This window comes from Corythoichthys intestinalis, chromosome 2, assembly GCF_030265065.1.
Source record: "Corythoichthys intestinalis isolate RoL2023-P3 chromosome 2, ASM3026506v1, whole genome shotgun sequence".
Classification (NCBI taxonomy): domain Eukaryota; kingdom Metazoa; phylum Chordata; class Actinopteri; order Syngnathiformes; family Syngnathidae; genus Corythoichthys; species Corythoichthys intestinalis.
In genome coordinates, this window is record NC_080396.1 from 45,246,871 (window position 1) to 45,262,846 (window position 15,976).

General features: G+C 37.5%; 1 protein-coding gene across 2 annotated transcripts in view; it reads left to right on the top strand.

The window, feature by feature from the left end:
* Window positions 1–12,308: 12,308 nt before the first annotated feature.
* Window positions 12,309–15,976, top strand: part of nlgn4xa (neuroligin 4 X-linked a) — a 108,630-nt gene continuing 104,962 nt past the window's right edge. For both annotated transcript variants that reach the window (XM_057817952.1, XM_057817946.1), the window contains exon 1: window positions 12,309–12,550. The gene's annotated coding sequence lies outside the window, so the exon portion shown is untranslated. The remainder of the gene's footprint in view (window positions 12,551–15,976) is intronic.

Below are 15,976 nucleotides of genomic sequence, written 5' to 3' on the forward strand. Positions count from 1 at the left end.
GTTCACTTTGAATTGTAGTTTAACTGTGTGAGTATAGGGCCTCATTACTACAGACTGAAGTGCTTTTCTTTTTGTGAACATTATTTTTTTTTTGAGAAATAGCAATATTATTTTTGCTGTGCTTTCACTAAATGATACTTCTGTTTGTTGTGAAGGAGTTGCAGAAGCGTATGCCAATAAACAGAGCAGTCCAAAGAACGCCTGTGTCCACTCGCCTTTATAACAGATATATCTCTGAGCATATCTTACCCAAAATACAACAAGAGACACATAATTGCCACTAAAAGAAAGCAAACTTACCGAAATATGTGTGGAGCACAAAGCAACAGCATAAACGTCTCACAACTACTAATTCTCCCACTATTAGAAGGAATAACATTAGTATGGAATGGCGCTGCGCTGCCCCCAAGCGGCCGGTGGCATTCTCTTCACTCTTAATGTCCATAAACGGCCTCATTGACATCTGTTTGAGGCAATGCGAGAGCGGCTCATTCAGTGCATGCGTTAATTGCGTCAAATATTTTAACGTGATTAATTTAAAAAATTAATTAACGCCCGTTAATGCGATAATTTTGACAGCCCCTATATATATGTGTGTGTGTGTGTGTGTGTGTGTGTGTGTGTGTGTGTGTGTGTGTGTGTGTGTATATATGTGTGTGTGTATATGTATATATATATTCTATATTCTATTCTATTCTATTCTATTGGACATATTTTGAAGGTCTGCATATCATTAATCTCTTATTAAACTCAAAACATTGTAAATATAAAACATTCATCAAATATTTCATTTTTCGTGTCATCTGAAAAACCTGAAGAAAATGACTAAAATGACTTATCTTAAGAAGTTGTCGATATGGCACGCTATTACGTGTAATCTTTCTTTGACACAACAACGCGACAATTATCAAGGGGAAAAAAATCGATTTTCTTGGCTGCTGTAGCTGTTATTACACTAATACAAAGAGAATAAACATTCAAGAATGAAGGATAGAGCGTGGATATTTAAGATTCCATTGTCAATGATAGCACCATTCATTGACTGCGCTATAGCATTTTGGAGAGAGAGATGATCCACGCTTTGATTTTTAGCAACATATAAATATGAAAGGATTGATGTTGGTGTGATTGTACGTTAATTTTTTAAAGTGTAATGCACATTGTTTTACAAAAAGATTCAACAAGAATTGTGATAGCCTCTCAACAAGAATTGTAACGACCTTGCAAGATTTGTCTCACAACAGCTCTGGGCAACAGAAAAAGAAACGGCCATGAACAAACATAAGAATATCTTATCTAATGTTATATTTTATGGTTTATTGTTCATTACCAATGAAACGGCAGAAACAAACTATTCTTTTCTGATGAAAGAATTGAGGCTAAGCTTTCCTTTGATAGTATTTATGTCCTAAAACACAATTCATATTCTCTGGGCATTGAAGTATCCGTCTAAATCCTTAACGGGCAGCTGAAGACCTTTTCGGAATTTGGTATAATTTTACGAATATAAACTCTGGACGAGTTCGTCAAAACAACCATGTCATTTTTAATGCATAACTGCGAGGGTAATTTGCGCTTTTTTAGTTTTTTTGCACTCCGTTAATGGTCCCTTCCCAAACCTGGAAGTGTGACGTAAATTCCTGAACCCAACAGAAGACTATCCACAGCGAGCATAGCAGCTGTAGCGATATACTGTAAGTGCTATTTCCACCGAAAGTAGCCATTCAGGATCACTCTTTTGTCATGCTAACAATGGCAAGGGCTCCCAGGAAAAATGATCTACAACAGGGGTCCCCTACCTTTTTTGCACCACGGACCGGTGTGATTTGGGTCTTTTTTTCACGGACCGGTGTTCTATCAAATTTTGCACCCTTATAAAATTTTGCTCCCAAAGCTTTTGTTACGCGCATGCCAACTTTGTCAGAACACCGGCAATGTGCGGCAGAAAAATACAGCAATTATAAAATAGCATTTGTTTTTAGCCCCGTCGTGTTAAGTGCAGGGAAAAAATACAACTCACCTGCTGAATCAGTGGGAGGCCTGAGTTTGTTTCGTTGAGACGAGATGGTCCTGAGATGGGAGAGTGAGAGAAGCTAGCATCACAAATAAACGATGTTGGAAATTGTAGCACAGTTTTCAGCGCGCTCCTAGCGATGTCAGGATATTCCGAAATGACTTTAATCCAGAACTTCGGTAGAGTTGTTGTCTCAAATGTACGTTTAAGGTCGCTGTGATTTGCGATCTCGACAAGCTGATATTCCTGTTGCACAGACATGCTCGAATCACTCTGTTTATTCATATACGAGTCACGAATTCACTCCTTCGCAGTTCGTGGGTATTTAGTGATTGGGAAGTAGCATAAATTTTGTTTTCTTCAGGGTTGTAGGCACATCTTCTGGCTCGTCAGGTTCCCTTTTCCCCGTAAAAAGTCTGTCCAAAGACGTCTGTTATTCAGTCATTCCAGTGTGGGGGCTAATTATTTCCGGGAAGAAATGTGATTGGCGACGACCTACGTCATACGTTATTATCAAGTCCAAGCGCGCATAGATATACAAAACGAGATTTCGTGCTAACAGCCCAATCAATGCATTTCTATGACGACCTCCAATCCTGTAGTTGTATAGACAGGGATATTGGTGTGTTAAGTGGCACAGGCCAAAGTCAATTGACCAGAATGCAGTCATAAATAAATTATTTATTATTTCTGCGCGGCCCGGTACCAAATGCGCCACGGATCGGTACCGGTCCAGGGCCCGGTTGTTGGGGACCCCTGATCTACAATGAATCCCTACTTGTTTGAACCTGAGGCGTCAGATGACGATGATTTACTCAGCACAGCAGACGTTGATGATGACGCCGATTGACAGCTCCACGCTTCACTAATGAACGAGTAGTAAGCCAATGTCCAGCATTGTGATTTTTCTATGAGCCCTTCTTTCACCAGTCATTCTGTGATATAATTAGTTGTAACTGCTAAAACTGAGTCAACTAGTCAACAAATGCCCAAAATCATAAACAACCAAACTAAGTGATGACCAATTGATCAAGCTTGGTCCAAATTCACAGTGATTAGGGAGAATGTGATTACATGGTTGTTTATTTTTTCCATGCTCTCCACATTGCTGAAACTGGATATTAGGTTATGAGACAGCTCCTATCTATTTAAACATGGTAAACCTAGCCCAAATGTGGCTAAATAAATGATTTATGGTATTGATTTTATCTTCAAAATAAATGACAATTTCATTCTCCAGGTGTAGCTGTAAACTGTCAAGTAATTACCCTTCCAAGAGAATGCCAGGACATCCCACACCTGAGAGCCAAACTTGAGCAGGCTGAAGCCCTGACAGGAGCATAATTACATAAAAACAAAAAAAACCCCCCAAAAAACCAACATAAATTCTAAACAACATTGACATATTTTGAGGACTGTTTAATTTAATTTATTGGTATGTAAAATATTGTAATTATATTCCATTCTGAAACAATATTCATTAGGCCACAAAAAAAAAAAAAAAAAGATAACAAATTGATGTTGAATCCGCATCAGCTTTCACTGTCCCATTGTGACACAACATAGAAAGCTAAGTAAGCTATACCAAGCAAACAATGGCACACATCAAAGAACAAATTTAGTAAGCAGCACAAAGTTAGGATAGCAACGGACTAACGCAACATTAAAAAATGATAATTGCAAAAGACTGAAGAGCAGTTTACTGTAGAGTGGAAAAAAATGTATTTACTCTTTTCTGTAGCACTAAGTGTCTTCTCTACACAAAGATAAATCATTATCATTATTAAAGTATGAAAGTAAATTTTTCTTTTAACAATGTGTATATATGACTAATTTTTGATTTCATTTCATCAAAATTTGCTAAACTTATTTCTCCCAAGTCATCGTCATCTGATGTCGCAGACGGAAGAAAATCAGCATCTAATGCCTCAGGATCTCTTCTGTCGTCATCGCTGGACTCCGCATCACTTGTGTCATCATCTGACTCGACCTACTCTTGGGATTTCGGGAAACTGGGTGGCGACTAACTTGCAACGCTTTTTTTGTCATGTTGAGGGTTTACGCCACTTTATTTTTAATGTTTGGCATCCTAAAAAAAAAATCAGAGTAGCATGAAAATATAAGATGAATCTTAATTTTGACTTAATAATTAATTTTTAATAATAATTTCTAGGTGATCAAATAATAATGCCCCAGACAAAGCAGCATCTATTTGATGCGATCGTTCCCTCTTCAAATAGGCAGACCTTGGTGTTGATGCTGTAGTACAATTGTCATTGTTTTATTGAGATGTATTTGGTACATCAGGGCCTGGCAGGTGGATTGTTTTATGTATAGGCTTTATATTTACCCTGTGACAGGCCAAAAAAACAACTAGCCAAGGACCTATTTGGTGCTGGGGACATTTTAATTTACATAATACTTATTGATCTAGTAAGAAATTCACATGAATAGACGACCTATCAGCAAATCTATCTACTTATGACAGGCCAACAACAAAAGAAAAAAATGTCAAGCTTCAACAAACAGGCAGTAGGATTTCCCCTTGTTTATCAACAGAAGTGCATCAAATTTTAGAATACGAAAAGCCAGTAAGGCTTTGTAAACCAAGGTTGCATTGTTGTTGTTGTCGCTGAAATGATGGAAACAAAGAGCCGATTGAGGAGGTGTATGCATGCTCACAAAAACAGTCCAAATCTTTGCAGGAGAAGTTTTTTTGGGGCACTCATAGAGTCTTCCTGTGAGCAATTCATCGCTACACATGGAGATGGCATGACGAACCTCGCGAGTAAAACCGAGAAAATGTTTGCAATATATGGCGAGGATAGCGTGGTGCTATACTGCCGTGCTAAGAGTGCTGGTGAGGTCTTCAGGAAATGACGTCACCAGGTAGCGGTCAGCAGCGAGGCGCGTCCCTCGTTGCTACGGCGTTGCTATAGCCGTAATTCAAAAAGTACATGTTTTTTTTAATATGAGTTTTGAGACAGTGAATTATTCAACCGAGTAAAATGCTCAAAAATTAAATCCGAAAAGCTCTTCACCTGCCCTAGCACACCAACTAGCACACTGGTGGTTGTTTTGGCACTAAAAGTGATTAGTATTGATTGTGTATTTTTAGTTTTATTTTTTTTCATGTTTTAATGTTGTGTTCTCGTTGAACATTATTTCATTATACAATATCTGAAACAGCTTGTAGTGCATTCTCAACCTACCAAAACAGAATTCTCCCAAAGTTCATATTTACTTGTGATTCACTGAATCTCTAAGGGTAGAATTCAATTATAAGGCTACTTTCCCGTGGAACCAAATTTCACATTTGGTCCAGGAGGGAGACATCTTACCATTTAAGAGCAGACTTAAAACCTTGCTCTTTGATAAAGCTTATAGTCAGGGATGACTCAAGCTTTTCTCGAGTCATCCCTTAGTTATGCTGCCATAGGCCAAGACCGTCGGGGATCTGCTGTGACACACCGAGCCCTACTCGCTTCCTTTTATAATCCTACACTGTTATGTCCCGTCGTATCCGTGGATGACAGTGAGATTTCTGTCTGGAAATATAAGGTTTAAATGAACACCGTCCGCTGGTTCCAATCAATCAATCAATCAATCAATCAATCAATCAATCAATCAATCAATCAATCAATCAATCAATCAATCAATCAATCAATCAATCAATCAATCAATCAATCAATCAATCATCTGTTCTCTAATTTTAAAGCACTTGCCATTACTGCAAACTGTGTGATCCTTTATATCATATCCTTATAGAGGCCTCTCATTGTCCATGTAGCTGAAAATTGGGGATTTTTCAGAAACAACAATGGTTGGTTTCAAGAAAAAAACTCACTGTTTTAATGGTAATGACAAGTCGTCTATGAGTGCAATGACACTTTGGTGCACGAGTAGGATATCGAATGCAGTATATGCTCAAAACTTCAAAAGTTTTATTGGCCCCAAAGCAAGGCTGTTGCACAGAATACATAGCGAAAGCATTGGCGCCTGTGTTAAAAACGCTTAACCTACTTTTCCGTTTGGCATTTGACAGCAGAGTAAATGTCATTCTTCCACCCTGAAATTATGGTTTGTCCTAAAGTAATCCCAAATATACAAAAACGTGAATAAATGTCATTCCTTTATACAGGTCATACAAAGTTTATACAAAGTAAAATATCATAAAATGACTTATTTAATACAAAATATGCAAACTTTCGACCTTAGAAAATGTAATTTATGTTGATTTACATTAGTTAGATCCAATTTACTTAATTAATATTTTAGGTTTTAAGGACTCAAACTAACCTTAATAACCGGACTAAAGTAAATTGTTTATTTTGAATTTACAGTACTCAAATTAACTTGAATTAATCAGATTACGTAATTTATTACAGTTTTCAGTAATGAAGTGATACCTTAGTTAGCATAAGTGCTGCTCATTCATCATATGTAAGTGAACTTTTTTTTTTTTTTAACCTGAAATAATTCTACAATATAAGCAGCACATGCTAATTTAATTAATAACACATTTTCAAACAGTGTTGACACTACCCCCAAGTAAATCAAGAGAGGAAACTTAATGCATTAACTCAGTGGAATTAAACTTTATTTTTAAAACCTCAACAATGCGTTTAAGGCACAAGAGACATTGGCTCTTGACATGCTGCTGAATGTTCTGTTGTTGCTTGGTGTGACATGAACAATCAGTAGTGTAATCTTATAAAGTATAACCAGAGCTCTCTTCAACGCCTTTACTTATTTCACATCGACATGGTAAGTAAATATTGTGGTGAGAATGACAGAGACTGACTTTTGGTTTCAACACTTGCTGTTCTTGTGCTCCATACACCACACAACCCCAAGAAACAATACTCTCCAAATCACTACTCTCAGTTGTGGTTGCCACAGCTACCCATCATCCATTGCGGCGGAACACATAAATAACAGTATCACATTACCATACAAAACAAGGTAACGTGACGGTTCATGAAAGAGTAAAATATTTACTGAATAAAATGGTGTGGAGTAAGTAAAGTAAGTGAAAATGTTGAAAAGAGCTCTGGTTGACGGCGCGGTTCACCGTTTTGGTGTCAGGAAAGCGTGAAATAGATGCGGCAGATATACGCATGTCTGAAAAAAGCCCAAAGAACACTGGGTAGCCTACAAATAATAATAATTTTAAAAATCCGATTTAACTGAGATATATCAAATGGCATGTTTTCCAACCCCAAATTACTACAGTGGTATCTCTAGATACGAAGTTAATTAGTTCCAGGACCTTGTTTGTAAGTCGAAATGGTCGTATGTCGAGCAGGATTTTCCAATAAGAATACATTACACTTCCATTAATTCGTTCCACAGTCTGAAAATCTACACTAAATCCTGAATAAATACTGCTGGTTATATTGCAAATAGCAATTATACAGAACAAAGCAAATAAATTATGAATAATAATATAATAATAGTAATAATAATAGTACCTGTAATAATGTAATGAATTGGGTTCTATTGTGTTGCATGTGTTTTGCGTGGTGTACCTGAACTGACGTTACATAGAGAGAGAGGACTTTTACTTTTCTCTTTTCATGTTCAGCTGCGGCGGACAATAGGCATGTTGTGTTGCACTAGTTTTGGAATAAATGATTAAAAACCTGGCGATTTTTTGGCGATGTTACAATAATAAGAATATTTGTCACCTTAACTTATAAAGCTTGGCAAACGAAGGAGGACTGCAGAGATCATAAACCGTCTACGGCCATATTGTGGAGCCAGTTCACGGACGGACACACCATGCTCATATTTTTCTATCATTTCCATCATCATTTCAATGGTAAGCCTCACTGTTTTCCTTTTTTCACCACCTTCACAAACAGTTTTGGAACCCATGTTGATTTTTCTCAAAAGAAAATCAGCCGTGCGTCTGTCATATGGAAAAACAAAGTAACTGCGGCGTTGTCATAAATCGTCGTATTTCGAGCATGTCGATGTAGAAACAAATGATGAGTCAAATTTTATGTTGGATGTCGAAAAGATCATGTGTCGAAGCATTCGTATGTCGAGGTACCGCTATACTTTTATTAAAAAGTACTGTTCGCAACAGGTTAATAAAAATTGCGTTTGGTGCACTTATCATATTTAATTAAGCTGTATATTAGCATTTACAGTGTGTTACTGAGGTGAGGCTGTGTTTGCACGCTTCATGCGAATTTCATGTATTTTACAGAGGAAAAGTAAATTATTCCTAGTTGACTTCACATACCTTTCAACCCGAGACCGTTGGCAATCATACAAATAGTGACGTATTCCCTTACAAATTGGTGACTAATCTTACGTTTTATTTCTCGTGCAATATGAAACAAAAATAAAACTCCATTTTTAAAATAATATGAATTTATTGGTAATAATGTCACATTTAACCTGCTGTAATCAAAGAAAATGAATATCTTCAGCTACATCACGATTACAAAAATTAAAAGTGACTTTTGTTATAATTGTATGTAGCACTTCTGGCCATTGCTATCATGTCTTTAGATGGCTGCACTTCATGGCACTTCAGCTCGCAATTCAGATTGACTTGAAGGTAGTTTGTTAGTGTGTTCAATTATAAATTAACATGGTCAATTGATAAATTAACTTACTTACTCTTTGAGTCAGGGAACATTTCTTTAGCTAATTCTGAGAAGTGATCAGCAATAGTTGCGGGCAAATTGTGTTCGGCAACAAATTGGCAGAATAAAATCTCCGCTTTCCATTCTGCAGACTTCATCTTTATGACCAGTGTTGTTAATCTTACTTTTAAAAAAGTAATCAATTACAGTTACAAATTACGAGGGGCATTCAAAAAGTAATGCACTCAAGTGCATTGCTCGTACAGGATTTTACCAATCTTGTTTATATTTGGCACAAACATGATAGGACACACCTTTTTGCGATTATTATATGTGTTTTCTTATTTACAGATTTTTAAAGCTTAAACTAGCTTCCAAAATGGCTGCCCCTCTTGAAGCTCGTCAAAAACAAGGAGCTGTAATCGAATTCCTTTTTGCAGAGGGAGACACCCCTCTGAGGATTCACAACCGGCTGGAAAATGTCCACAACGATGATACTATAGACTATAGTACTGTAAAAAGATGGGTACAGAGATTTAAAAACAATACTGAAGACCATGAAGACAGTGAATGAGAGAATTCACCAAGGACCAAAAAGTTCAAGGCCCAAAAGTCAGCTGGCAAAATTATGGCCACCATGTTTTGTGATTCTCAAGGTGTAATCCTTGTGGATTTTTTGCCGAAAGGGGGAAACCATTAACTCTGAGGTATACATTGAGACTCTTAGGAAGCTCAAAGCAAGAATTTGACGTGTTCTGCCCAACTTGGACATGGCAAATGTGCTCCTCCAGCATGACAATGCACGCCCTCAAACAAGCATCAGGACCATGGAGGTCATCACTTCATTTGAATGGACTGTAATACCACATCCGCCATATTCTCCTGATTTGGCACCATCAGACTACCACCTCTTTGGTCCAATGAAAGAAGGACTCCGGGGCAACCAATACGGCAGTGACGATGAAGTGAAAACTGCTGTCAAGAATTGGCTTAGAGATCAACCGGCTGAGTTCTACAACACTGGTATACATGCCCTCGTTCATAGGTGGACTGTAGCTCTTGAGAGAGGTGGAGACAATGTGGAAAGCTAAAAATGTAATCCTCACACTTGTACCTTTCTTTTGATGTATTATATATGTTGCTATTATAATTTGTTTGTACATAATAAAGTTGGGTCCATTACTTTTTGAATACCCCTCATACTTCTCCCAAAAGGTAATTGAGTTAGTAACTTATTTACCTGAATGTAAAAGTAATTAAAGTAACTGGTGTTACCTTTGATGTTTTTTTTTATTTTTTCAAAAAATAAATATATGAATAAATAAACACAGTAACCTTTGCAATATTTGGAAGTCATTTAATGTTTTGAATCAACCGTTAAAGTTAAATTGCTCCCATTTTTGCATTAGTTCCCTGCTGTTTACTTTCGACATGTGAGTTTTAAAACTGTTTCATCATTTAAAGATAGATTCAAGTCAAGATTTTGCCGATTTAGATAAAAAGTTACTTAGGTTCGCTAGGAAGGTTCGCTACAGCAAAGCCTTTCTGAGAAGTCTGCTGCTTTAAGATGGCGGCTGTTTACCAACACCGGCAAGTGTATCATTTCGCATCTAGTTCATATACATGTGATATCTAGCGTAGCATCATTTTGACGTAGTTTGTAGGCTACAATCAGGTATTATTGGAGCCACCTAGCCTAGCATCGCGTTTGCAATGGCGTCACAACTCCCTCTTTCCCACTCCTGCTTCTCTCTCCGTGTCTCTGACTTTTCTCGGGTCATTCAACTAACGTAGTAACGCATAGTAACGCATATTGTCTCGTTGCCAAAACGGTGACATAATCCGGAGAAAAAAAACGTAACGCACGAAAAACGTACAGATTTTGAACGATGGCGTACACATTTAAAAATCAGTGCTCACTTGTACAAATTAAGCCGAAACCATACAATTTGACAGGTGTGGGATCAGTTTAAGTCTTTTGTTCAATTCAATTACTGTCACTTTTTTACTTTGTTAGCCATTGACCTTTTGCCAACGGCTTTGTGTATTATACTGTTTTCTTTGAGATCTACACTCATATAGTAATATTAATATTAATATTGTAACATATAACCTGGTGCAATCAAAGAACAATCAATATCATCAGCTACATCATGATTACTAAAATTTAACAGTGACTTTTGTTATAATTGTATGGAGCACTTTTAGCAATTTCTATCATGTCTTTTGATGGCTGCATTTCATGGCACTTCAGCTCGCAATTCAGTTTGACTTGAAGGTAGTTCGTTAGTCTGTCCAATTATAAATAAAATTAAAAAATCAATGAATAAAATTAACTTACCGATGCAATGTTTGAGTCAGGGAACATTTCCTTTGCTAATTCTGAGAAGTCATCAGCAATAGTTGCAGGCAAATTGTGTTCGGCAACAAATTGGCAGAATAAAATCTCCGCTTTCGTCCCTTTTCATTCTGCAGACTTCATCTTTATGACCAGTGTTGTTATTCTTACTTTTAAAAAGTAATAAATTAGTTATTTAGTTACCTGGTTCAATTACCTGAATGTATGGGTAATTAGTTACTTGGCAAAGTAACTGGTGTTACCTTTCATGGTTTTTTTTTTTCGCATTAAAAAAACAACAACAACAAAACAAAAACAAAAAACATAGTAACCTTTGCTATGTTTAGAAGTCATTTAATGTTGTGAATCAACTGTTATAGTTGTTAAAATTCCTCACGTTTTTGCATTAGTTCCCTTCCATCTACTTTCTCCATGTGAAAGTTTTAAAACTGTTTCATCATTTAAAGGTAGATTCAAGTCAACATTATCCCGATTTAGAAGTATTTTAGATAAAAAGTTACTAAGGTTCGCTGGGAAGGTTCACTACAACAGAGCCTTTCTGAGAAGTCTACTGCTTTAAAATGGCGGCTGTTTACTAACGCTGCCGAGTCTGGCATGCTTTCGCATGTAGTTCTATATGCATGTGATATCTAGGCGTATATTGTAGGCTGTCAGCTACAGTCAGGAAATATTGGAGCCACCTAGCCTAGCATCGCATTTGCTACAGCGTCACAACAAACACTCTTCCCTCTCCGTGTCTCCCGACTTTTCTCACGTCATTGAACCAACGTAGTAACGCACAGTCTCGTTGCCGAAACGGTGACAAAATCCGAACGGAGAAAAAAACCCGTAATGCTCGAAAAACGTACAGATCTTGAACGTACGGCGTACACATTTAAAAATCAGTGCTCACATGGACAAATTACGCCGAAACCGTATAACTTGACAGGTATGGGATCAGTTAAGTCTTTTGTTCAATTCAATTACCAGCTGTCACTTTTTTACTTTGTCAGCCACTGACCTTTTGCCAACGCGCTAGTGTATTATACTTTTTTTTTTTTTTTTTTTTTTTTTTTTTAGATCTACACTCATGGCAAAGTGGTTCATGAAAACTTAAGTCTAAAAAGATGTCTTTAACAAGCCCTACAACTTGACATGCAGGTATGGCTTCATGAAAAATGATCAGCGTAACAACATACAAGGGTTAATAAACTTCACTCTCTGCTGCCCGATTCAGAGAGAGAGAGAGAGAGAGAGAGAGAGAGAGAGAGAGAGAGAGAGAGAGAGAGAGAGAGAGAGAGAGAGATCAGTCTCCTGCTTTCTTTATCGCTCATCTTGTCCCGCCAATGCACTGCTTGGCACCACGGTTGGCTCCATCAGTTTCCCGTGCCACTGCAGTGACTCATTGAAACATCATCTCCAATCATAATCACGCATGTATCTTCTCAAATCAAGCAGCAGACCACAGGATTTATAAGAGTTGCGCTACGTCGATTGCGCGCTTTCTCACTTTGGATTCCGACAGCACCGATGTAGTGGACCTGGATTTAAACAGCACGTCTGTCTGGACCTGCAGAAGGGAGTTAAAGGGCTGAGGTAAGAATATTCTGCTATGGATGAAAATGCGGGGTCTTATTTTGGCGCGCGGTGCCGTCATTTGCTATGCACGTCTTCTTTACTCCTGTCAAGATGATTTATTTCCAGCGCATGATCGTTTAAATCGGCGAACGGAACAGTTTTCTCGAGGGCACTTTGCTTCGAACTCAGTTGCGGTTGAGCTCTGTTTTGCTCGAGAAACGGCGCATCTGCCGAATGATTGAATGACGGCGCAGCGGAGGAGACTCATCACGTGGGCGAGTCCATTTATTGTTTGGGCGTCTCGCAAGACGCGTGTGGACGTCTCGTTGTGCGTCATTTTCCAGTTTATACGGGGCCAACGCAGCAGCGAGTTGACTTTTTTGGAGGAGGTGGGGGGCACGTTAATGATCACACCCTCCCTCAAGTGTGTGATCAGAATGCAGGCTGGCATCCCATTGCACGCACGCTCTTTGCCGTGCCACCACAAGATGGTGGTGTGTGAGAAGAGGGGTGATTTTTCTTTTTCTATTTTTGAGTAGGGGGTATATGGTCTCCTCTGTATGTTTGATGCAGCTCCCCTTCTCAACGTATAATAACTTTTTATATAAAGCATTTATTTATGTATTCAATTTCCATTCTGCTGTATATGTATTTTGTGTTGCACACTCCACACAAGAAGCAAATCCCACATCGACGCAGTCATGCACAGACAGATGTCAAAGTGAAATGATTGTCAAAGAGTGCTGCACCTCTTGAGCTAGGGGCGGGGACTTGCCCAAGCGCACCTCGACAGTCGCAGAGACGCATCCTAGAATCGCTCCATTAACTCATAAACACTTTTGAAATTTACATCTTGCCTGCAGCAGGACTTAAACTGTTACCATCCAATTCCAAGCTCGTCCTTACAGATGAGCTCTACTGCCGCAAGTGACATCATCTCATGAACAGACTCCTGCGGCTGTTTTTGGCCACATGAAGGAGATTTACAAAGCCCTAGATGGAACAAATGTACATTGTCCCAGAATATGTCAAATTTGGCACAGAAAATTGGTTGTTTTGTGCACAAGAAATACAAATCTGTCATCACACAATAGTTTTAATTGTTGAGATTGTTATCATTTTCACTTACAATTTAGGCATCTGGATTGGTAAACAAAGCGAGCCCAGGACAGGCTTTTAGAATGTCTTTATAGCTCATCCAAAGTCTATAAGAATTTTTGTGACGTTAGACCGTTTTTGACCTTGTGATAAGTACTTCTTTGTCCACTATGTTTTCATGTCATATCAAGGGATTCTTTTATGCAAACACACAAATACCAGAACTGTGCAATTCACTAATCTCAAACATGGCTGTGGCATCTGATTGTATAGTGTTAACCTCATTTCTTCTTAAAAAAAAAAAAAAAAAAAAAAAAAAAGTGTGCGTCATTTATTTGTGCAACTTTACAGATTGATCCAGAAAACTTCATTCACGGTATAAAAACTGAGTAAAGACATATTTCTATTCTCGGTGCTATACTGCTGTTTGTTGTGGCCATAATTGGAAGAAAAACAAACAAACAAACAAACAAACAAACAAACAAACAGACAAACAAAAAACATTATTGAGGCATAAATACCATTGAGCCTCTGAGGTACATTTTTTCTAAATTATTATTTTCTCAAACATGTTTGCTGGTTAGCAGAACATCTGCACAACCAATTTCCACAAAGATTTTTGAAAGCCAGCACAGTAGATGATTGGTTAGCATGTCCCCCCACAGTTCTAGGATTATGGCTTCAATCCCGGACTCCAGCCTTCCTGTCTGGAGTTTGCCCGTTCTCGCCAATACAAATCACAAATCAGAGAATAAAATTCCGAAGCAGAATTCCACCTGCCTTCCCTGACCACATGTCCTTAATCAAAATTCAGACCTGCACCACATTTTCTTCATCTTATGGTGTGAAGCTGTATTTTAAGGTGCGTTCTCACTCATAACTTGTTTGATTTTTAAAGGGAAATGGACATTATTGGAACACATTTCTTATGCTCTGTGATTGTGGCAAGCATGTGAAAAATGTTAAAGATTATCAGACTTTTTAAACATTTGTCTCCTATCTTCCAGGATTCAACTTGTAATTGTAAAAAGAACAACAAATGACTTTCATGGTGCATCTCTCCATCCATTTGTAATTGTGGTACTAGATTTGGTGTTTTTTTTTCTTCTATGAGCAAACTGCACATCATGGTACAATGTACCATTGGTACATGCTAGGTGAATCTTTTGTCATAACAAATAAAACAATAAAACAAAGGCCTCACTCAGTATTGAAAAAGTTGTTAATGTTTATACAGTAATTACATTATGGATTTTCCTGTTACTGCTGAGCAAGAATAACCTCTGTAATTACTATGGTTACAATGGCTATTTGTTTGTCTGTACGTAATGAAAACAATAATAATATTAATTAAAAAAATAAAATAAAAGCATTGTTTGTGTTTATCCAAGTCAATGAGGTGCAACTTCATGATGAATACAGCTCAAATGGCATGGATTCAGGCACACATTTGAGAGCATATATATTTATTCAAGTTGTGATTATACCTCAGAACCAAATACCTGAAACAAAAGCCAATTTCTCTTAAGCATAGTCATGGAATTACTCGCGGGAAAATAAACCATAGCAACACTTATTTGTCCAGAAGATAAGAACACTTTCTTGGCTTCGTATTGCTTAGTCAGGAACAAGGAGTGTTGCAAACACCAGCTGGTCTTAATGTTTTAAGAGAGAAAAGAGAGAATTTAGTTGAATGCATTTTAATATTTACACATTTTCACAGTAAAGATATTTTGAAAACCAAGGAGTCTGGGCTAACATTTTCAATAGAATGCACCTGAATAAACTGAACCATTGCAGTCCATACTATTGGTTACTCTATAAAGTAGAGTACAGAGGCCTTTTCAACTGGTCTTGGCCTGGGAACACATTTCCAATGATCGATAAGTCATGGACTTTTTCATTTTTCATAAATAAAAGTAAAAACCTAAATAGTCTTAGGTGTCCTTTTCAGACATGAATAAATAACACATTACTACACCCAAAATGCATTTCAGAGCACCTGGTTAAGAAACTGAGAGAAAGAACATTTTCAATATAAAAATTGCCAAAATAACTAAGAACACTCACAATATATCTATTATTGATTATAACTCTGTTATTATTATAACACACAAACCCAGACAGAAAATGACAATTTCATGCTAATAGTTGCAAAATTATACATTCCACTCAAATATCTGCCTTGAGCCCAAAATGAGAAGGAATATGATAAAACTGCATGTAAAGTTATATACTATTAAAACAATACACAAAGGTTTCCCACCGTATCTATCATGAACAGAAGCACTAATTTTAATTTTCCTCTTGCTGTCTGTAAAGCACTGAGAACAGATTCACACACTA